The following is a 25,345-nucleotide window of genomic DNA, read 5'->3' as shown; positions in this document are numbered from 1 at the left end:
CTGTGCTCAACCTTTACTGATGAAAGACTGTGTCAGCTCTTTGGAAAGGGAGCGTGTAACTGATATCAGTGCAGGTGAGAATCCAGTTTAATATTTGTTATTCATTTCTAAAACTCCACGGTACCCAAACCCCCATAACATATAGAGGCAACTTTTTTTTTTCTTCTTTTTTTCTTTTTCTGGTAAGAAATATTTTTCAAAATCAAAAGATTTTGCTTTTCCCAAAGAGTAAAAAATATATAATTTTGTTAAATTCTCTTCAATAATTCCTATGGCGTTTTAATTAAAACCATTTTTGAAATGCTTTATTTACTGGAGGAAAACTGCATTTATAACACACGACACATTTAAAGATGAATTTCAATGGCATTTTCAATCATGTTGTCAGGAAAAAACATTATGGATGAAAATGGAACAAACTCACAAACCTTGGTTGCATTGAAACCTATTAAATGAAGTCTGAAGCAAGATTTGGCATTTTTCATGAGATATCTTGCTTGGTTTTTTTTTTTAAAGGCCACCAAAAAATCATAATATAATGTTTTGTTTATTTATCCTGCTCTTTCAGTGATGTTTCTCATGAATAAATATGCTGTTCTGTGCATACAGTGGGATCAAATAAGCATCTAATTGATGCGTTGTAAACGGCACATGAAATTGTGGAAGTGCTTAGCTCAGATCCAGCAGAGCAAATTCTAAAGCAGCAGTGCACAGCAGGGGAATCTGAGCTAAATTAATTTTTAAACATACAAAAGAGTAACAAAAAAAAAAAAAAAAAAAAAAAGAACCAGACAAACATCTTGACTTTCACGGTTTTAAATGAGCAGAACTGGAGATCAGGAGCATGTTAAAAACACAAACAACAGAGATGAATTAACAGCTACTTGTCTCACAGCACATTGTATAGCAAATCTGGAGGCAAAGAAATTGAATTCCCCAGATAGAGGGGGCATAATTAAAATTTGTAACATAAGGTAAAACATGTCTATGATAAAGAGGGGAAAAAATAGGCAAAATTATTCACAATGATGCCAACACACAGTATAAAACTTAGCTTTTCTTTCATACAATTAGTGTTGGTTATAGCAGGTTTAACATGACGTGATCAGAAATGCAGACATGGACGTGGGGCCTGAATGTGCAGTGCCTTGAGAATCCATTCCACTTCCCAGGGTGACCACAGGCTCTGTAAGACCAAGAACAGCTGGTGAGTATTCACAGGACCCCCAGAGAATTTCTGGTGCAGAAGTGTCACTGATGGAAGGGTGGCTGCTCCCAAAAGGCACAGACAGCAACAAAGCAGATCAAGCTCAGGAAAGTGTATTTTCACTGATTCCAGGCTAAGATAATTGTGGAAGTGGAAGGAATGAGAAGACTGGGACAGATTACCCACAAAGGCTTCTCATCCCTGGAGATGTTCAAAACCAAGCTGGAAGGGGCTGTGAATAACCAGGAAAGATTCCCTGCCCATGGCAGAGAGGTTGGAATGAGATGATCTTTAAGGTCCCTTCCAACCCAAACTTTTCCATGGTTCTGTGACTGAGAATACAGAAAAACAAATTCATCAAGAAAATACAGCATTTAACCTGCTGTAGCAAGGAAAAAGTAAATTTTGTGTTCTCTTCAATGCCAGCAGTCCCCATACCTGGAGAAAATTGCATTTCATTTTAAATATATAGTTTTCTGCAAAATGGACAAAAAATAGAAGACACAGCATGGCACTAGTGCACTTTGCTGGACAGAATATAGCTGGGAAATTGTATTGTTCCCCATTTTTCCATGCCATGAAAAACCTAACACCTTAGGCACTTCCTCTGACTAGGAACAACTCATTATAACTTGTAGATGTGTAATTAGAGATCAAAAACACGTAGATCTAAACCATAAAATGTTTACACTATTCATGTAGACAAGTTAATGGAATAAAAAAAAAGTCAATTTTTGATCAAAGAGTCTGTTTCTCTCCAATTACTGTAAAAGAAACTTCTTAAGAAACACATCAGCAGCAGGATAGCACCTCCAAGATCAGCACTTTGCACTTCTGAGGTTACACAGATTGTATTTTTGCACTCACCACCTATGAAACAGCCCTGAGTGTTTGTAGGAAGCATCACTATGAAATATATCAGCAGGCTTTTGTAGTGTTTGTGTTTATTCTATTTCTGCTTCCTCAGCGACTGTGTTTGTGTACACATGCAGTCTAAGAAAATCTAGTTAAACTTGTTATCCAGGGTGAGGAAAGGAATGAAAAACTGGATTATTATTATTATTACTGAAGGCATAACTGATAACAACTTCTTTTCTTTTTTCTAGCTCTTTTTAATACAGGTGAAAACCTCAGAAACACTGTTTTAATTATGCTTTACTGCAAACCAACAAGGTGTTAAAATAAACCATGATCAGACACAAAGCAGCCAAATACAGACACAAGCATATTTTCATTTATGCTAATTTTTAAACTGCTCATTATAAGATTGTTCAGATAATATTTTTGAAACCAGATGTCCATTGTGTGCTGTGCTGCAGATACAAAGCAGAGATGAGGGTTCCTGCACTGTGTTCACATAAACACCTCAAAGAGGCAATAGAAACACTCTAATGGAAGGGTACCCTTCTGAAGATGACATTCATCCCAGCTAATTGAAGGTCTAAGCACCTCCATCTGAGTAGAATGACTCCCAGGCTCCAGGCTCCTATTACAGTAATTACAGATCTAATCAATACAGCCAAAGATTTTTAGGGTTTTTAGGGTGGGGATCATTTGAATAAAGTAATCAACTCCATATTGACCTAAATTTCACTGGCTGGTATTGACTCACATTAACTGCAAAGGGATCTTCAGGATGACTTTCCCAGATGCAGAGTTCACTGTTGGCATCTAAATTTAGCTGCACAAATTCACCATCCAAAGTCCTTTTAATGTCACAAGAGGAGTTGCTCAAGTCACTCACACAAGTAAAAAAGCTCTGGAAAAGGGATGCACACCACTAATCATTTAACCTTTCCTTCCACTTGGGAACTATTCTCACTTTTCTGTTTATTTAATATTTCCCAGCACTTTTTAAAGAGGAAAGGCTCTGAGGTGAACCTTGAAGGTCTCTTCCAACCCAAACCATTTTATGGCATTATAGAATTCTATCCTATTTCTGTAGGTGCCAGTCAACAACAATATTCACCACCTGTTCAAGTTACAGAATCACAGAAATTCACAGATTCTGGAGGTGAAGCAGGGTGAGCAGGGCTGTGCCCAGTTGGATTTTGAATAGCTCCAAAGCTACCACAACTCTCAGCAGCCCATTTCCCCATTGGGTCAATCTTATATTAAAAAAAAGAAAAAAAAAGTGCTTTCATATGCTCAAAAAACTTTATTTATAAGGTTATGATCACTGCCATTTGACCTGTCAGCAGAAACCACTGAGTAGAGCCTGCTTTTACCTTCTTTATCCCCCTGCCTCAGGTATTTATAGGTGGGAAAGGTCCTCCAGAGCCTTCCCTTGTCCAGGCTGCAATCCCAGCTCTCTCAGCCTCTCCTCACATGTCAGAGAGCTCCTGTGCAGGCACACACATGCCTGTGTCCAGGAGAAAAGGAACACAGATAGATCCTCTGGAGCTTGGACAGAATTTTCCAAGCACTGGGATGAAGAGGACCAAGGGTTGGACATGAAACCAAGCCCTATGTTCAGCACAGGCCATTGCTCTCAGAAGGCTCTGCAGCTACTGGAATCAAAATCTGAAATCAAAAACTGAGATCAAAATCCAAATCTGAATTTTGATTTGCAGGCAGGGAAAAATATTTATTTAAATTTAAATATTTAAATTGCAAAAGCCATTTGAACGAGAAATAGGTAATCCACAGGCTTGGAGTGCAGCAAGAGAGATTCTCCACACAAAAACTGGCTAAAAGATATTGTGGGACAAAAACCCAATAGACTTCATATACCTTTCAGGTTTGCTTGAGGATAAACATGAATTTAAGTTACTGAGAGAGAGTTTGAGTTCTGTCATACTCTTAGGTTTTGATTAAAGATGGTTTTTTACGTTTTGGGTGGTCATAATTATGTTGAGTTTAGCAGTTGTACTCATGGACTACAGTCTTATTTTAGTTGCTATACAAATAGAGAACTAAATAACAATCTTGAGAAAGAAATATATTAAAATTATGCTGGAATATATCCTAGGTTTTCTTTAGTGTCTTGGGAACATTAATGGTGTCTGACTTGAGGCTTTGTCTGTCTATATTTCTGTTATTATTTTCATAATCATTAAAAGGAAACAGAAAAATATATCTTGATTTTTTTTTCTCCATGCATAAAGAGAGAGGGCAAATAAAAAAAGGACCCTGCTGCTATCAGGGTGCTAAAATTATGCTTCTATAAGCTGACAGATCTCTTCACTGAGAACTGTAAAAGCAGACTGTAGAGAGCTGCTCCAGCCATGTGGCAGCTCTGAGCTGCAACAGGAACCTGAGGTAAGGATCCATCCTCCAGCCCTCCTTAGCTCAGAGAAGAATCTTTCCCTTCTTTGAGGTTTTCAGTGTAGACTCTGCTCGTTTATTTAGTCTGGGTTTTTCTGGCTATGAATTAAAGAGGTGGTCTCATGGGAAGATAAATTATTCAGAGTAATAAATAGTAATTTGTCCCTACCTGCTGTTGTTCCAAATCAAGTGAGATCTCTGTCTGGGCAAATATGAGGATGTGTATCACACCGTGTAAATAAGCTGTGATAATACAACCTTTGACATTTGCAAATTTATATGGATTTAAGACTTTCTCATAGATACAAATCTCAAAGGACTTCTCTGTTGGAGAAGGCTCATCAAGATAAATCACAGTCCATTATTAATAGTAGGTGACAATTATATATGCAGAGCTTTTGGGTGGTTGAATTTTTCTTTAAAAGTGTGAAACAATGGCAATCATTAGAAGCTGATTGAGATGATTGAAGGTAGCCCACGAAATTATCAAGTGGAATTCTGCCTCAGTGAAAGGGGAGAGATGACCCAAATCTGATTAAAGCCCATGCAAACACTCTCACTGACTTTATCCAGCCTTGCATCAGGCCCATAGGAAAGGTCTTGCAGCTGCTCTGCAAAGCCATAGAATGAACAGCTGGATTTTGGTGGTGAGCACTGAAAACATGGACATGAAAACAGCTCTTCAGAGTTATTTAAAGGTCCTTCCCAACATGTCAAACTCAGGCAGGGAGGGAGCCAGTGCTGGACCCTCAGCGCTGGTATCTTGAGTTGCAGCCCACAGAAAGGAAATGTTAAGCCCTTGACTTGAGCTTGCCTTTTTTTGTTTAATTCAGTTTTGTTCCTTCTTATTTTGATTTTGATTTTCAGTGTTCTGGCGAACCTGTTTCCAAGGCACTACTTTCTTTCGATATTTTCAAACTGAAACCTTCCCATATGCAAATTTACACTAATTAAATCCATGTCACAACACACTTTATCTGCTTTCCTCTGAAACTGCTGCATATTTTAGAGTTTCAGATGCACATTGCAAAGTAGCTTCCAAATATCACAAAGCTGAAATCCTGTGACATCATCTCATTCATGATGGGAATGTAGAACCTAAATTAATCTGTGAGGCTGACAGTGGAGACAGCATCTTACAACATGAGGATCTAAATTGTCTATTTCTGAAACCTCTAAGAGAGTATTAAAGGGAAAGCAGGAAATCTATGGTTGTTTACATTTTTCTGGCTCTAGTTCCATGTAGCTGCTAATATTCTGATTTTCATTTCCTGACAATATGGTAAATATACTTTGCTTCTGTGTTTAGGATTCAACAGATCACCAGCTTTGGACATCAACATAAAATTTATCCTAAGTCAGATAACCTTTCTCTGCAGTTGGGGTGCAATTCATGGCTTAACTCATTTGAAATTAATCTCTTCCATCTGTGGTGGCAGGGAATGGCCTCTGAAAACCCTTCCTGATCACTTTGATGAAGGTTTCAAAATGGGCTTGATATAACAGCTTTATTTAATACATAAAATTTAATGATGTATTTTCAGGACAGAAAATAAAGAAAATACAAGGAAAGGAAGAAAAAGGTCACAATACTAAGAAAACCTGTGGTGTTTCCTGCCTCTTTGAAGCTGAAGTTAATCAGATAGCAGATTAGTCTGAGAATTACATTTCTGGCATTGTAAACCTTCCAGGCCTTTAGCTGGGCTTTTTTCAAGTGTAGTACACAATGATGAGATTTTGCCTTCAGTAAAGACTGTTGTTTCATCAGTTAAAGTTCACCTCTTTAAAAAATCCTTCCCACTAATTTTCTAGGGAAGCAAATGATGTCCACTTTTCATTACAGAATTTCTTCAGTGCACAACTGCCCACAGCAGGAAAGCTGCTGCTCTTTTTCAGCCACTCTGGTCATTTCTGCTTATTCTGGAGTTCTAACAGCAGCTTCTTAAAATAGGACAGAACCTAATAACCCAAGAGTCTTCTGTCAGAAAAAAAATGAGATGGCAGGGTGATGATATACCCCGTGCAATATGGCTTAATATTCACTTACACTTTTATTTCCCCTGTGCTTTCTCTTAATTGCATCAATGGTTCCCAGAAGCCACCTTTGATTCAACTTCACTGAAACAATTTCTTTTTCTGTTTAGAAAGATGGCCCAGTAGAAATCCAGGCCCTTTGGAAGACTAGAGTATTTTTGGCCCTGATATTAAGTTCCTCAAATTTGGCAGCTGCAGCTCATTGTTAAAATAGGAGTTTTGGATAAAGATATTAAAGATATTAATGCAAGTGCATGGGTATCTGTCAGGGACCACCACAAGAACATAGGTGTGTTTTGTGGAGAGTATGGATTAACCCTAAAGCAAAACTAAAATAAGAAATTAGATGATACTGGGAACAAAACAAACAAAACAAAACCCCAGCAACAAATTCCAAGCTCACAGTCCAGGCGCTGTTTGGGGGTCCAAGAAGGGTGTTGTCTATCCAAGTCAGTTCCTTGGGATTCGCTACACTGAAAGAAATCCCAAATCTTTTCCATCTTCATGTTTAGTCATGTTCCCAGTAGGAATTTACCCCTGTGCATTTCAGTCTGACCCCTAAAGATTTGTCTTAGCAGCGCACAGTACGTGGCAAAGCTTTTAAGAAACGTGCAACTGGTACTCACATAAACATGCAAAAAAGGTCTGCAGCAGCTCAGAATTTGCACCTGGGAGGCAAAGCTGCAGAAGATGACATAATAATGGCAAGAGATACAATGGGTGATATCACATTTCAGAAGTGAATATTGCTAGCTGAACTTGGGGCATCACGAGAAAATTCATTTCACAAAGGTGGAATGCCCAGAGCCTGGGAGGTGACACGTAATGAATTGGAGTAATTTTGCCCAACCTGTTAAAAACAAATGCTGTTATAGAAGTAGCAGGGCCATTTGCATAAAGATTTTTAAATTACCTGGTGTTGAATATGTGAAACATCGGGTAATGACATTGCAAACTCAGCTCTGATTAAATGGCAAGTGAAGAGCGAATCTCAGCAGCATTGTCTTATCACATTAAAACAAGGGGAAAATCTATTTATGAGTGAGCTGACCCCATTTTTTCTCTCATAGCCCGCTGTGTGTGACAGAGTTCGGGATGATTGAAAAGTCATTGCATAGTTCTTTAACATGACAATGTTTAATACAAGAAAGAGTTCTTTTTCAACCTCCAGCAACCTTTTTTTTTTTTTTGAGTGATGCTGTTGATATAAGTCCCAAATGAATATTTTGAGGTTGTGTGAGGTTTAAAATTTGGGCTCTAACAAGCTGTCCCAGAAAGTTCTGACAGGAAACCTCAGGAGCTACCCGAAGCACAAACTTCATCCCTGTACTATAGTAAGTCAGGAAAGGGAAAGAATCAAACCCACTTAATAATTAGGCCTTGCTTCTTCTCAAGGTCACAAGTCACAGGAGATGCTTCCTCCAAAGAAATGTGTACTCATTTTCTCTCAATATTACTTTTCTTGTAGAAGCATTGTCACCTTGTTTAGCCTGGAGGAAAAGGGGTGACCTTATTGCTTTCTACAACTACCTTAAAGGAAGTAATAGTGAGGTGAGCGCCTCTTCTCCCAGGTAACAAAAGACAGGAGAAGAGGAAATGGTCTCAAGTTGTGCCAGAGAAGATTTAGAGTTGATATTAAGAGGATTTCTTTCATGGAAATGGTTGTAAAGCAATGGAGCAGGCTGCCCATGGAAGTGGTAGAGTCACAATCCCTTGAAGTGGAAAAAAATGTGTGGATATGCACCTGAGGACTCGGTTCAGTGGTGAACTTGGTGGTGGTGGTGGTAGGAGGACAGTTCAACTCAATGATCTTAGAGGTCCTTTGGAACCACAACAGTTCTATGATTCTATTTCTCAAAAAAAACCAAACCCTTGTAATTTGGGATTTCCTTCACAACATCCCAATAACAAACTAAATAAATTTATCTGGAATAATTTTTTTCTGAGGGCTGAAACTCAGAAGAGTGAGGCTCGAGTTTCAGAGCAGGGCTACGACTTTATTGCCTTGACAAGAAGGTTAAAATTTCCAGCAGTGTGTGATCTAAGTCTAAGTGACTGAATGACCAAGAAAATACCATTGGTTGTTCTTCATCCATGGGTTCACTTTGCAATTTAAGCTGCAGTAACTTTGCTCAGCTGCAAGATGGTTCTGTGAAAGAGGCCACATCTCTTCTGGCCTGAGTAGCCACTGCCTTTCCCTAGCAGGACAGGGCTCCCTGACTCACATTTGGCAACTCCTGCAGTGTGGAGGGAGGAAGGAGAGAGAAACGCAGCTTCATGAATATGTGGAATTATTCTGGGAAGCACTCAGGATAATGTAAAAACCAGAGACATAAAACACTGGCCAGCTGAGACACTAAGAGAGATTAGACAGCAGACCTGGCAACTCATCCATTTGCACCAGTGTGGCAAATCTTGTGGGTTTTTTGGGAATGAGCAGAGTTACTGGCATTTGACTTTCATCTTGGATTAAATATCAGGAGGAAAAATGCTGACTTATGTTAAAATGTGTCTGGTTGCAGGACAGATTCAAGGAGATGGATGCTTAAGCACTGGAGTACACAGCCAAGGATGCAAATCTCTCAGTGCCCATCCAGTGCCTCATTACTGTCCCACCATCCCTGAGAGCCTGCCATGGGGAAATACCAGGCTTTCACCTTGCAGCTGCTTTTAACTACAGAGCAAGCAAATCACAGCTGTAAAAGGTGACAGAAACCCTTAAATTCTCATTCACGTGTTACTGGAAATAAACCTTAAAAAAGCCCACAGAAGACACACAAAATGGTTGGCATTAAACTATTCCAGCTAAGGGAGCAGGAACTGTATGCTCCAGTTCTGCTGAAAGGGAGCTGGTGACAGAATAATGTGGTTTGTGCAGAACTAGGGAAAATGAGAGCTGAAAATGTTCCCTATCAGGAAAGAAAAACATACTTGCATAGCAAGAGTTGCTGTCTCACTCACTGATGGGTGTTTTCAGAGCAGCAGCAATGCATATTTAAACACAAGAAGTACCTTCCTCAGATAATTTTTTAAAAGACTATTTAACTATGAAGGAAACAAAACTGGTTTTAGTCAATGAGGACAGAGATGGAATGGACAAAACTCTTAACACTGGAAATAGAACTGCAACTTATAATGTTTTCATTAAGAACAGCACTGGAAATAAATTGCTGCATAGAGCGCTAATTAAAAAAGAACTAATAAATTCTATAGATGTAAATATAATGCATTTTCTTCATCCATCTGGGCTCTAGCTGTTGTTAACTCTGGGTGATGCTGGTTTTACATACATATGCTGGTGTTATTCCTACAGATGGTGCCAGGGCTGAGGCACAGGATGGAAGGAAGCTTCATGTTTGCTTTGCTTACACTCTAGCAGTCAGTACTGGATTAATGCAAACCCTAATCCCATCAGAAAAGAGATATCTTAGTAGACACCAGGGAGACTAATGCAGTTGATCCCTGCTTATGGCAGGAAAACGCACATATGTCAGGGATTTCACTCTGATACTTGTAGACAACCTTGGTAAATCTTTTGGACACCCCCTCATTTGGACCTTAGTGGGCTGTTCCTAAATAAGGGTGAAAGCAGCTGAGTTGACTTTCCTTTTGATCTCTTCCACCATTCTTCCAGTGTAGGTGGGTGAAATATCCTGCCTAGTGGATGTTTATTCCCTTTTCTACTGCTCCAGATTAGTTAATATGGAATATTATGGATGAGATTCTTTGCATTCAAATTCAAATGTTCCAGATCAACACAAATCACTCTCATTTCTCTTTAGAGAGGAGAGAGGACAATCTGGCTCAACTTTAATGAATCCATTCAATAGCTGAAAAAAAAAAATCTATGCATTAGCCTGAAAGGGAACATCAAGTAACAAGTTCAGGTTTAGTTGTCTAAACTTCAGTGACACTAATATAATCTTTCTTTATTTTTAATATTCTAATTCTGGACCAAATATTTCTGTACTACCTTATTCTGTTCGCAAGTTTTTATGGCTTACCTTGTATATTTTTTCTATAAACAAATCTTCAGTGACCAGATAAATGAGTGTTGCAACCACGAGGATCAGAAAGAAGCCTTTATTCATAATGTGCCCTGTACAACCTTCCTTCCTTCCTTCCTTCCTTCCTTCCTTCCTTCCTTCCTTCCTTCCTTCGTTCCCTCCTTCCCTCCTTCCCTCCTTCCTTCCTTCTTTTTTTAAATGTACACACAAAGTGTTCCCATTTTCATATGGAATCCAGATTATCTTAATTTTCTTGGGTAGCATTATTGGAAATAAAGTATCAACTCCCATGTTAGGTCTTACTGGGACCCATCTAATTAAAGCCTTATAAATTCTTTAGTTTCTGCATGGATACAACTCCCATCTTGTTTTCCCCATAAAGTTCCTCATGCACAGAAAAACAATGCTATCCTCCAATATGTATGCTCTCCTACCATAGTCACCAAAAATGAATAAAATAAAACCTACAGGTTGAAGAGAAGAATAGAAAAACATTTCAAAGAAAGATCTCTGAGTTATTGAGCAAGAAACAATGTCAGAACTCCCTGAGCAGGAAATAATCAGAAGCTTGGACAGTGCCCAGGGAATGTTTTATGTATATAATTTGTTACTACTCTTCCTTGAGTGCCTGTTCGTGGGTACTGCTGGAGACAGTGAAGGGGGGAAATATTTTGTGCTGGCCGGGCTGGGTGTCCTAAAATTCCCAAAATCAGCTGTGTCAGATTTATCAGGGTGCTGCATCCATTTAACTCCTCCCTGTTTATTATCACTGCTGGGAAGAGCAGCACTAAAGGATTATGTAGAATTCCCGAAGTGTCTCCATTTTCTTTTGGAAAGAAACAGGATTTTGTTGGGGAGGGAAGACAATCATGAGTAATCACTGAAGAGTCAGCTATACATTATATATTCTGCATCGTGCCTCTGGTTTCATTTCTGGGAACAGAAATGATTAAGATTTTACTTGCTCCTTAGCATGTAGTGCTATAAGGGATTAGGAGAGAAAAGAGGGGAGATGAAGTATTTAAGGGCTCCAGTAGACACAGAGGAAGCATTTGGGTATCAGAAAAAGCCTTTTTACAGCTCAAGTCTATTAAACAAGAGGCAAAGACACAACAACAAAAAACCACAGATATCTGTTTTAACAGATCTTGTGTACTACAGTGACTGAGATGCTTAAGGCAAAAGTGAAAAATTAGTGTAGACAAAATACAAGATAGGAAATTCCAGGAAGTTACTGTGAATCCATGGAATGGATAATGATTTTTGAGTTTTCTTTATGTCTCTGTAGTTGTTTGAAAAGCAGAATAATTTTGGTAGTTGACGTACAGCCTTCTCTGTCCTGCACAACCAAGATCTCCAAGACACTGGTATTTAGCAATGAATTTTGGGACTTCCCATGGACTTTTTCAGAGGGCTTTTACTGCACATCATCTTTAACAGGTCTGAACAAAAGCCTACACCTCACGTGCACCAAGCAAGTGGAGATCCTTTCCCCTCAGATACTGAACTTTCCTCTTAGCAAGAGTAACAGCAACACTGAAAAACCAAGCAAACAATCAAACTAAAAAGCCAAAGGCATAATACTTATTGTTCTGCACCTGCAGCTGGCAGGAGCTGGAAGAATCAGAATAAACTCAAAGCACACCTTGCCAAGCATTTCTTTAGATGTCTTATGCCCTCTCCGCACTGGGTTCCTACTTTGGAATTCCTTCTTTGGAGGTGGCAGATTCCTGCAGCACCACACCCCAGCCCATCACTGGAAGTGACATCTCAAAGCACACAATTCTTCTCTGTATTTCCCCCTCAATAAAGCTGTAGTGCAGCTGCATCTGGAAATAAAGATTTCCCTCCTCCTCTGCAGCAGGTGGAGCCCAGAGCACACCCTTGTCTGCAGCAGCAGCGATGAGGTTGGGAAGATCCCTCCACAGTAGGAGAGATCACACACATTTGGGAGACCACTTTGCCTGAGGATGAAGGAGAAGTGAATCATTATGAGAAGGAGGGGAACACTCATTGAAACATGTCAGGCTGTGATTTAGACCAGCTTCATCTTCGTTCTTTGGTGAGGAGTAGCAAATATTTTAAGGGGGAACAGCGATGCTACTTAAAAAGCACTTACCTAATTAAACCTCAAGTGCAGGAATCTTTATTCTGCAGAGCTGCACTCTGTGATGCTCAGCACCTCAGGCTATACCTCAGCCATATGGCACTTTAATAGGCACTAGCAGAGGGAGCCCTTTTTATATTTTAACAGATGGGTGCAAGCTACTGGGGTTGGAGCAGAGGGCAGAATCAAAGGAAATGTAAGGAAAGAGAATAAAGAAAAAGACAAAGTTCAAATAATGAATTCTTATTGAACTCTTCCACTTCTGCTTGAAACAGCTTGAGGTCTTGTTTCTTTCCTAGAAGGAGCTTCTGTTGTTTCCAGCCCCTTGGCCTCAGACTCACTGATCACAAACCATTTCACAGCAGATTTACCGTGTGAGGCATTGTCCTTGCAGCAGAAATACCACTGCTGATTTCAACAAATACTTGCATGAGTTTAGGAGTAGGATTGAAACTTTTACAGTGCTTCTTCTGCTGTAACTGTGTCCCTGTATATCACAGTCTCAACAAGTTTGGGCTGTATCAGAGAATTACTAGAAGATCTCAGAAGGGAAAGTCAGTGCAGACATGTTGCTGGGGAAACAGGATAAAGAGAATCCAAGAAAAGAGTCAGAAATGGGAGGCCTATTTGGAAATAACTGATTTATTGAAACATTTAGCTTTCAGATAGATCCTGATCTTGTGGCCAAGAAGATCAATGGGATCCTGGGATGCATCAGGAAGAACATTGCCAGCAGACTGAGGTGGGTGATCCTGCCCCTCTGCTCAGCCCTGGTGAGGCACATCTGGAGTGCTCTGTCCAGCTCTGGGCTCCTCAGGACAAGGGAGGCAATGGAGCTCCTGGAGCAGGTCCAGGGAAGGGTGATGATGATGAAGGGCCTGGAGCATCTCTAATAAGGAAAGGCTGAGGGAGCTGGGGCTGTTCAGCCTCAAAAAGAGACAACTGAGAGGAGACCTCATCCCTGTCTATCCCTGTCTGCAGGGAGGGCTCAGAGAGAGCCCAGGCTCTGCTCTGGGGACCCAGCAATGGCACAAGAGGAACAGGCAGGAACTGATCCCACAAAGTTCCACCTGGATATGAGGCAGAACTTCTTCCCTGTCCAGTGACCAAGCCCTGAACAGATTGTCCAGAGAGGGTGTGGAGTCTCCCTCCCTGGAGATATTCCAGAACCTCTGGACACAATCCTGTGCCTGTGCTCTGGGATGGCCCTGCTGGAGCAGGGACGTGGCACCAGATGACCCCACTGTGGTCCCTTCCAGCCTGACCCATTCTGTGGTTCTGTGTGATCTGGTAAGACTGTGGTTTTAACTGCAGCTATTGCATTCAGCAAATAAGACTATCAGCCAAAGTGACCACAGGGCTAAAGGATCATTATTCCATTTACACTGAGGTTGTTACATGTTTAATGTTTCCCAAATCAGCTTGGATGGCTGCCATTTCATAGCTTTGTTGCCTCACTCAAAACACTGTGTGATTCCTGTCTCACCTTCCTGTCTTTCCTTGACTGTACTTCCATAAATACCATTCCCTTCACCATATGCATTTGCTTTCCACTTCACAGGGTAAGTTTAATTTGTCCCAAAAGGCCTGTGGCAAGTTTTTACCCTCTGGGGATTGCTAGGGACCCCATTCTAGGGAGCTCTGATGCAGAGTGGCTGCACCTTTCCATGTGGCACTGCAGATAATTCTGCCTGCTGATATTCCTGCACCAATTCTGGGACTGCATCACCCAGGGCTGAGCACCTGCAGCAGCTCAGTTTTCTTCCTGCAAGGATACACAACATCCAAAGTGTTTAATGTGTCCTCTTGAAAAAACAATCTGTGTGTTACCTTGTTCTACAAAAACTGTGAATCCATTAAACATATTAAATATTTATTTAATCAGTGATTTTCCTCTATTTGTTCTATCTTCCAGTGTCCATCAGTGTATCATAAAAAACAATGTTCTGTGAATGTGTTCTCAGAGCATTAATTCCTTTATTGAGAAAATCTCTTGTTATTTTAATCCTCCATCTGAATTCCTTATGAAGAAAATTATAATTAATGTAGAGTTTTTATTTTCATTATTATTCATCACTCTCTGCAATAGTTCAGTATTTTAAAAAGGCAGAAATGGTTGTTTCCAACAAAGCACAGATTTCATATTGGATTTCTACTGAATTTTAACTGCAAGGAATAATAAATGGAAATGTGTTAAAATGTTTATGTGTATTTCAAATTGTATTTCCCAAACTATCTGTAGATTTATGTCAGATTTGAATGTCTGTGTGAGAAAATTAGATCTACTTGTGGCTGTACCATTGGAAGTTTTTTGATGAACCTAGCAGGTTATGCCAGCCATGACATCAAATTTTATTCTTAGAACATTATCAATTCTTATATTAAATTTTCCTTTTATTTAACACACTTGAGACTTTTGACTGGAATTACCTTGTTTACATGTTTAGAGGGTTTTTTTTTTGTTTGTTTCTTCCTATGTGGCCAAGCCTGTTTTGGTCAGGTTTTACCCAATAATTGAGAAGTAATTCTCATGGATCAGATGTACACAGGGGTGGGATATTCTAAGTCCAGCACAGGGTTCATGCAGTCAATAACAGAGTTTCAGCAATGCACCTTTTTTTTTTTTTTTTGAGGGGCATTTTTTTAAAAAACATTTCTAGCTAATCCAAAACTGTGCAAACTTAAAGGAAGAAGCTCTTCCAACTTGAAAGTGAGAAAACAGCCGTGATGAACCCTCTGTTAGGGAACTGGAAATGGTTGCACCATCTTTGGGAAGTTGGTTGTAAAACTGCTGCAAAACACACTGAGTCTGGTTCTCACATTAGAAACATTTTATGCTTAATGTAATTCAGTTTATGGCCCCAGTGCACTGCAAGAGTGGTGTAAATTGGCATTAAAGTTAATGAGAATTAGGCCTAGGGAGTCTAATATTTGCTTTCTACAGTGTTTGAAATTACTTCTGTTGTTTTATAGCAATGTTTAAAAGTCAGCACAGAGGCATTATAAATAAAAAAAAACTTTGGTCACATCCATCCATCCATCCTTACATCCATCCATCCATCCATCCATCCATCCATCCATCCATCCATCCATCCATCCATCCATCCAAGAGAAATGCACTGCAACATTTGATACAGAGCCTAAGCCTTGATTTAATTACAAGTAGGATTAATTTGGCCTTTTAAATGTACATGTGGATACAGTAATTTCTATAAATCCATGTCTTTCAATCATTTAAAGCAGTCAACATTTTATTCAAAGGTAAAAGTTTTCATGAGCCTCATTTCACATTTCTTCTGTGAGTAAAAAGTGATGCAAGGATAACAATGATAAATGAAAATAGTGTACCATGAATAAGTTTCAAAATGCTGACAGAAAATATTTGCCTTTGCATGAAATAAATGCTTTGGGAAAACAGAAATAGAGATTTCCTTTACCTTCAAATGTAATAACCTTTTTAATGACTTGGGAGCCATCTGATTGTTTGTTATGAAACTCACTGTTTCTGCTTATGTAGGGATTTTGTTTATTATTATGGTGGTATTTGTCTTTCTCTATTCAAAATTGGTTGATGCCCAAAGGAAAGCATTAAAAAAGATTTCACAAATTTCTGATATTTCATCATTTCAGTTATATTTTAGCAAATATTCAGATCTCTGAGGTACTCTCAGAGCTGTGTTTTGCAGTGGTGTTATATTTCTATGAGGCAAGAGAGGAATATCCCAGAAATCCAAGAATATAAATGCATCAAGACTGTTCTTTTTAGGAGGAAAAATCTGTACAACTACAAAAAAGCAATTGCAATCCATGCAGATAATCTTTGCATTTTCTCACTAAAAATTATAATTTTTTAAAATATATATTCTTCACATAAACCTAAGTTCTCTTATGTGTTGAAATTTCATAGATATTCATGGTTTGTGTCTCTATGGTATAGAAGTCCTGTTGAAGAAACATTTTTTACATAGACTATTTAAATTTGGGATAACTGAAATGTGAGAAAATATGTCTCATGGGAATCTCTGCAAACCTCATTGACAAAATTATATGCTCCAGGCTTGAGGTTTCTTCTGGGTAATTAAAAAAGGACACATAGGAATCCCAAATCCAGTAAAGAAAAGGTCAAATTCAAAATATCACATCCAAAATACTTTGAAGTATAGTCCAGAAAACCATACAAAGGCTTTAATATAATCCTTTAACATAAAACAGGAGTATGTGTTTTGGAAACTCGAGGAATTCTGACTCACTACTCACAGAGTTTGAAATCAAAACACACACAAATATAATTTGTAGCTCAGCCTATTTTTTGGGGGGAGGGGGGGTAGTCATTACAGAGGATGTCTTAATAAAGGACTTGAAGACAAATGGGGAAATAGATTTCCTTCCCTCTCCCTATGCAGGGATTGAGAAGGCAGAAATGCCAGGGTACACTTACTGCCTTGAAAAACAAAGGCTGACAATTAACATTTCTGTTTAGAAGTTGGTGTAATTTTCTCCCCTCCAGTATGCACTAATTAGCTCTGGAAATGCAAAACATGTTTGTGTAATTTTGTGGATTCGCATTTTCTAAACTTTGCAATCAGGAGGACAGAAATTCCTATTAATGCCAATCTTTTTGCTTAATGCTTTTCTCTTTGGATTCTTATTTGTTTATTTGCTTGTTTTGTTTTAAAGGACTGCCAGTGAAAGATCTACACTTTGTAAAATCTGTTTCTAGAGGGAATAGAGGGATTTCCAAACTCTATAAAATCACACTTCTTAATATAAAGGAAGAGAGAAAAAAGGACAGTTTGCTGAAGGAAATTATCCCTTGAAAAATTCAGAACCACATGGGCTACCCTCAACATCAGCAGAACATCACATTTCAACATAACAACAAAAGATTCTAGAAAAAAAAAAAAAAACAACTAAATATTGCATCACCAGCACACCCATCTCCTTCTGCCATATGCCATTTCCCTTCTCCTATTTGCATTTAAAAGTCTTCTACTGCACTTCCTTCATATCATATTTGGGGATGAGACCTCAGAAGAGATGGCTTGAAAGGAAAACCTCTGTCACAGGCCCTGGTGTCACATGCTAGCAGTGCCTTTGTGAAGGTGACAGTCTTGGTTCTGCTACTTTCTCTTGCTTTCTAGCCCTGCTCACTCTGTGCCATGAAGACTTGAACCCTTGCATTTTTTAGCCCATGGACTCTAAATATGAACCATGTTCACAGAATACAAGAATCAGAATGGTTTGGGTTGGAAGGGACCTTAAGGATCATCTCATTCCACCCCCTGCCATGGGCAGGGACACCTTCCACCATCTCAGGGTGCTTCAAGCCCATCCAACCTGGCCTTGGACACTTCCAGGGATGGGGCAGCCACAGTTCATTACCCTCTGAATAAAGAATTTTTCCCCCTATTTAATCCAAACCTACTGTCTCTCAGTTTGAAACCACATGTTCTACAAATTATACAAGCCATGTCCAAACATAAATGAAAACTCACTGGGAAGTTGGGCTCTTGCCTTATCTCTGAAGAACAGAACTCCCTATCTTGCTACTCTTGTTTTTGGGATGGGCAACAAAATGCAGGAGGACCTCATGGAACCTGAAGTGACAAACTGGAAAGTCCAGGTCTCTTAAGTGTTATACAATATGGAGCACTTAGAATGATCAAAAAGCTTTAGTGACGTTCTGCCAAGAGGTACTGACCCCAAAACTGATTCAGGATCGTGGGTTATTTTAAGTTGGAAGGGACCCATACTAAAACTAAACCATCTGACTAAAAGTTTTGTCCATACCTTCCTTGAACTCAGACAGACTTGGTGCCAGGACCACAACCCTGCTGAGTCCAGCAACTGATCACCCTCTCAGTGAACAATCTGAAAATGTCTTTTATCCTAATGGAAAACCTTCAAATCCTCTTGGATGAAGATGTGGTGTGACTCACTGGGTTTCCTTAAAGGCTATAAATAAATACAAATTGTGGGGTGCTTTCCTCTTCTTTTCATAAAACATTTGGAAGGCGGAGAGAACAGACAGTCTAACTTTCTGTTTTAACAGTGGCTTGTTATGTATGAAGCCATTAGGAACATTTAAGTGGTAATGCTGAACATTTTAATAATGGAATTAGAAACCTGAGAAAGAACAGGAAATGTCTAATGTAAGTAATTTGGGTCCCAATTCACCCAGCTCTGCTGCTGCTACTGCTCTGTGTAGCCTCATCACACCAGACTTGTCTCTGTGACCTCCACCTTGACACAGTGAGGAAGACTTTGGAATTCAACTCCTTTTGTGGGAATAAATAAAAACTCCTTGGATTTTAATACTAAATACAGTTGGTAATGGGCTGGATGTAGTTTGTGTTCAGAGAAAAAAGTCACAATTTTTTCAAAATCACAAAAAAAATCAAGAAAAAGGAGAGAACAAAAAATATTATTTACAGTTTGAAATGAATTTTTTTGGGATAACTCATTCAAATTCCCTTTTGACTATTGAGACAGTAATCTTGTAAAGATGGGAAAACTGTGTCACAAAATTATTATCTTTTTTATCCCTATTCTGGTAGCTGCAGATACTTTAGGTACTTTGGCACCTAAAGCACCAATGCAGACCTGAGCAAATATCCCAAAAATATGAAAGACTCAGGACTGCAGGTACTGTGATCCGCCTTAGTGGAGCACAGGACAGGGATGTCTGGGTTGTTTTAGATCTTTTAGAAGATGCACATAAGTGCAGCTTTTGATTTCAGCTCTGGAAAAAAAAAAAAAAAGGATTTCATTTCTTGCGTCCACAGCATCACTCAGTCCTTCTGGCACCAAACACCAACCAGCTGCAAAGTTCATTAAAAAACAATATTCTGTCATGAATGGTTACATCAACACCCAGACTGAAGCCAGTCAGCAATGGGACTTTTTTCTTTTTTCCTATTTTATATTTTTTTAGGCAAAACAACAACAACAAATAAAAAGTCAGAAATTTAGTCAGATGAATATTTCATCGCCCAGTCTACTTCTCCACTTTGAACACAAATTGATGTTTCAACAGGACTACAAGGCAGGCAGCCACCTACAGAACTTCCCCAGGCAGAATTATATGTACTTTTTGAAGTTAAACAGAAATAAGACAGTGACAATTTTTTTCCGTTTTGTTCCCCTAATTGCCAGACAAAGTGCAATTTTCTGTTCTGTTCTATCAACCAGATGCCCTTGTCATCCACCATCGAGCTACAGTAATGGAACTTGACGTCCTCTTTGTTGTTTCTCGCTGCATTTGTGTGACTCACTGCTCAAAATAAAAATGTACTAAGAATACCAAAGGTTGTTGTCATAGAAAAGTTATGAAATTCCTTTCATCTAATTGCTTTCAGCTATTTTGATTTTTTTCTTTTTTTTTTTTTTGCAGGGCTGGGGCTTTTGAAATTGTCTTGATATGCTGTGAGCACTCAGCCGTGGGGTTATGTACCAGCCAACACATCAGTTTTCAGCAGAAATCTTGCTAAAGGTAAAGCTTTCCAAGGTACTTTGGCACCTAAAGCACCAAGTGCAGACCTGAGCAAACCTCCCAAAAATATGAAAAACTCAGGATTTCTTTCAAATACTTTACTCAGTTGAAAAGCTGTCCAGAAATGACAAATGGCCACAAATTACCCCAGAGCACTACAAATCAGCTGAAGTTGTGGTGCTCAACACTCAAGGCATTGGAGCATCACAAAAGGTTAAAAAGAAAGGAAGGAATTGTGCCATTGGTTCTTGAAGCCAGGACACACAGGTGAGTGTCAGTGGGAGAAATTCCTGCAATTGGTTTAGAATTAAGAAAGCAACTCAACGATTCCATGACTGCTTTGCAGCTCTACATCAGTAAAAAACTCAGACAAACTTTTATTTGTGAGGCCAATCCAAGACTGAGAGAGAAGTTTCACTTGGACAGATAATGACATATTAAAAAATGGAATGGAATAGAACGGAATGGAATGGAATGGAATAGAATAGAATAGAATAGAATAGAATAGAATAGAATAGAATAGTTCAATAGGAATGAGCCTACAATGTCCATCCAGCCCAAAGGATTTATTTTAAAGTTCAGATCACTTTTCTTTACAAAAAAAGTAGATGCACAAAAGTCAAAGCAAGGGTAAGTACTGAAACAAAACTGAAGGACTGACTCATGGGAAGAAACATTAAAATTTAATGTAGTTAACTTTCCTTAGTGATTTTGGAATATGGTAAGAATTTGTAACAATGGAAAATTTAAAATTAGAAAAGGCAGGACAAATATTTGGAGTCCAAACGAGAATGAGGTGAAGAGATGGTGAGAATGGAATGACTGGTAAGAGGAAAATGTTCTCCCAAACAAGAGGAAAAGATTGGGAGGTTTATTATGCAAATGCAATGACATGGTAATGTAGTTAAAAGCATGTAAAATAATCACATTTTACCAAAGTCGATTTATAACTCAGACTTGGCCCAGAATTATATAGAATTATGGAGTAGGAATAAATTGAAAAGCTGTATTCCAAATGACTGACAAATCCCACACATAAATTCACATCTGGACTCTGAAACCCACTGCCCTGTGATGAATTTCAGGTTTTAGCAGAGTAGTTCCTAGAGGTGTGGATAATAATGCTATCAAAATTCATCCTAAAATATTTTTAAACAATTGAGAGGATATCAAACTTTCACTATTAATAGTTTTGGGAATTAGAAAGTAGTATAAAAGTACAGTTTGGTCAAGATGAGAGAGGAAGTATTTTCATCTATCTAAAGTAATCTTCATTTTATTCCAAATATCTACACCAGAACTCAGGGATGCTCCTCTCTTGTCATTCCAGCCTAACTCGAGCCAAGGAGGTTATGGGCTGAAGAGTAAGAACAGAAGTAAATCAATAACGTTCTAGGAAGAGAGGAGAGGTGAAAGTCCTGAAGTGAGATACATTTAGAACAAAACCAGACAAATTACTTCACCACAGCACCTCAGCCACACAGGAACCTCTCTCCACAGCATCCCAACTGCACTGTGGCAGCACAGTGGCCTTAAAGATCATTTTGCACCTTCAAATCTTGGGAAGTTTGTATATATTCTTATTTTAAAGGATAATTTTCCTGTATTCACCCTTATACCTGGCTCTGACAAGATTTGATGCAGGCCTGAGCGGATCAGTACATAAAATCATTCTCAACCCAGAATGGGAGTCACAGCACAAGGAAAAGCTACAAATTCAACTATTTTAACAGTCAAAGGAATTTGAAAAGGCAAAATTCTTAAACCTAGAAATAATAGCCTCTGTTTCAAAAGAGGCCAGAAGGACTCTGCCACACTCCTGCTCTCATAACCAACGTCTCACTCCAGGTACAGTGAGCTGTTAATAAAACTTTGCTTGAGTTAGGGAATTACATACTCAAGCTTTCATCCCAGGGGAATTTTGTTGTGTTTTGGGTATCAGACGGTGAATGTAAAACAGAGTTTAAGACTCCTTACAGGCATTTTGAGCCACAAGGAGTTCAAATGGCTCACCAAGAGCTGTAAGATGAGCAGATGACAGAATTCACTTTTCATCACGGAAGTGGATAATATAAAGCTCAAAATTCTACTGCAACAGCTGTTGAAGACAGTGACCCATGTGCTTCAGTACCATTTGTTTTGCATGTATTTATCCTATAATTAGACAGCACAGTGTTCCCACCTTTCTATGCTGCAGTTGCCTACATTTATTTCAAGCTTTAATTTCCGCTCCCCGAGGATTTATCTCCATTGTCACACAGTTTATCGTGGATGTTCCATCACTGGTTATCTCTGAACAGCAGTAGGAAAGAATTGGCATTGTCAAAATCCTGGTTGTGTTTTTTTTTTTTTCTACTTCTTTTTCTCTCTGTTTTGCTGACTTCTTTTTTTTTTTTTTATTATTCTCTTCTTCTCCCAAGTTTGCAATGTGCAAGTGTATCCATTGCTGGAAATAACCTTAGCTTTAATAGCCTCATTGATGAGGCCATAAGGGGGCACATAACCATTTAAATGAGCTTACCCAGAATGACTCGCTGCCAGAAATGCTTGAAACATCCTGTGCATCTCTGCCTCCCTTCCAATGAGGGTCATTTTTTGCTTGCTGATTACCACAGATCACCTCATACAGCGATGCAAACTCAGTAAACTGATTAAGCTTTGCTCTTTTTTATCCACAGCCCTAAAATATTCTTCAGATGCCTTGCTGAGAAATTCTAATGTAGCCATTTTTCAAACAGGGGACTGATACTGGCAGTGGCACCCAGAATATTGCCTTGGTCATTCATGTGAAAAATAGATACAGGGCTGGATTTGCCTGTGTTTACTATAAACATAAGGATGTCCACTTCTGAATTCTTCAGAAATTTTAAATTCTTTAGAAATGTCGCCTGCATGATCCATCCAGTTGCTCCAGTTTTCATCCCACAAACTCTCAGGAAGTGCAGGCAAAGGCAATGCCTCTTCCACGCTTCCCTTGACTTACACAGGGAAACAACCATGCAAAGACTTGGATATCTGCAAGATTCTGGGAATGCACATCTGCTGATAAGACCTGTGGTGAACCTACAGGCTGTCCTATGGCTCAGCTCTCAGAATAAAACAGGCTGTAAGTGTGAATTATTCAGCATCCAAATGCCACCAATCACTTTTGACAAAAACATTTCTGCACTTCAGGTCCTCATTCATAAAATCTGATCAAAAAAGGGTCATCCTCCATAAAAGGAGGGCTCTTGATATGCAATGGTTAAGTGAGACATGGAGGAGATTAACTTTACATTTTTGATTTGATGGTGTGCAGTAAATGAGACCTATGACCACATGGTAAAATGAGAGGGAGAAATGATTATTCACTGGCCAGTCACCATTCCATGCCTAATGTCATGTTCCTTAGATGAGTGAAATTTATATCATACCAGAATATATACAAAAGAGAGCTGAAATAAATTATAGAAGCAATATTAATTTTTATCTTTGCTAACAATAGTTCAAATTTTAAATATTTTATTCCTTTTAAAGTTCTATATCTTTGCATAAGTAGTTTATACTCATTTCATATAAAACACACTTCTGCTTTGTTGCTGAACCATGTGATTATTTTTTCTTAACAGATCAAATTTAAGTTGAATATACATGGAAAAGTGGTAATCCCCACCTGTCAGGTATTGTTTCTTTTTAAAATACCACCAGACAACACTGAAAGTCAAGCACAGAATTGAAAATTCTTCATTCAGACATGACAGTTTTCTTTGACTCTTTTTTAGGTGCTTTGCCACACCATGCCACACATTTTTGGGGGACAGCCTGTTTAAATCCAAACGCCAAAGAACTCCTCTCCTGTTAGGTTCCAATTAGGATTAGCCCTGACTGCACAGCTGGCTGTTCCCCTTTTACGAGGCTCATCCTGCTTTGCAGCCTGGCTGCTGAAGGCTCATTGCCTCTCCCTGGGTGTCAGATATAACTCGATGGGATGTGCCTTTAGGGGGTTCTTTACTCCCTGTTGGAGGAGCCAGTTGCCAGTGGAAGTTACAGATTCCAATATATTCGTTTTGTCAAGGCTGTGTTAAAAATAAACCAATCCCTCCCTTTGTGTGGAGTGGCTGCGGTGCCTTTCACATTCAGGGCAACTTCCTTTTGATGTTTGCAGGAGGCTCCCCGTGATTTCAATATCACTGTTCACATTTCATTGAATTTAATTGCTCAATGCAGGACTCATTATTGGCCTGGTGCTTCCCTGTCAGTGCTCTGGACTCTCCTCCCTGGGCAGGACAGCAGAAGCATTGTGCAGTAACTGCTCAGAATGTCCCTGATTGAGAGCCAGAGCAAAGGGGCTTCCTTGCTCTTTTAATAGATTATTCTGGTCCAGGTATGACTTAAGATTGGTTGTTTAAGATTGATGCTGCCCAGCTATGGTCTGCAGTTTTCTCACTGATCTCTTCTGTCATGGTTTGAGGCTGGCACAATGCCAGTGCCCCCATGAAAATATATGCTCCCTGGTGTCTGCTGTGAGATGTTACCAGGAATAAGCAAAGCAGGCCCCCACTTGGAAATAAAGAAAACTTTATTAACTAAACTACCACTCTAAGTACAAAGAAACGCACAGGGAAAATGAAAACTTTCCAAAAACATTTCCTCCTCCCCCCACCAAATTTCCAATACGTCTATCCTCCAAATCACCAATTCTTGGTCCATCACCACCCTTCAGATAATCAATTCTCAGTTCATCAAGAGGAGAGGAGTCCTTCTTGTGCCATAGGCTTCCCCAGGAAACACCATTGAAACCTCGTGTGTTTCCATGTCACTCGTGGCACCGCCCGGAGAACATCTGCAATCGTGACCTCTTCCTTTCATGTCCAGTGCTCTCACCACTGAACATGGACCAGAGCTGCTTCTAGGGTTGTCCTTTTAAGGCTGCTTTGTCCCGTTCCAAAAAGAGCACAGTCTCACCTTTGAGACACCTGTCCCCCCTGAAATTTCACCCCCTGGGGCCGAGGGGTACCAACACTGAACCCTCTTGGCTCTGAGCCATCGCCTCCCCCTGGATGCAGTCTCTGTGTCACAAGGAAACATGGTTCTGTCCATGGCTATAACAAGAAGAGTCCAGCAAAAGCCACTCCATCATCTCTTCCCACCTAAGATTCTTCTCTACTCTCCCAACATCTTTCACTTGCCCAGACCTTCACACTTGCACATTTCCTTCTTCCATTTCATCTCTATCTCTCTTCTAGGAAAGG

General features: G+C 39.4%; 1 protein-coding gene across 1 annotated transcript in view; it reads right to left on the bottom strand.

Moving 5' to 3' along the window:
• Positions 1 to 216: 216 nt before the first annotated feature.
• TSNARE1 (t-SNARE domain containing 1) overlaps positions 217 to 25,345 on the bottom strand; it is a gene marked incomplete at its 5' end in the record, with an annotated part of 305,337 nt that continues 280,208 nt past the window's right edge. The window contains one exon of the mRNA XM_005426622.2: positions 217 to 1,186. The remainder of the gene's footprint in view (positions 1,187 to 25,345) is intronic.

This window comes from Geospiza fortis, unplaced genomic scaffold, assembly GCF_000277835.1.
Source record: "Geospiza fortis unplaced genomic scaffold, GeoFor_1.0 scaffold351, whole genome shotgun sequence".
NCBI classification, from domain to species: Eukaryota; Metazoa; Chordata; class Aves; order Passeriformes; family Thraupidae; genus Geospiza; species Geospiza fortis.
This window is presented reverse-complemented; position numbering and strand designations above follow the sequence as displayed.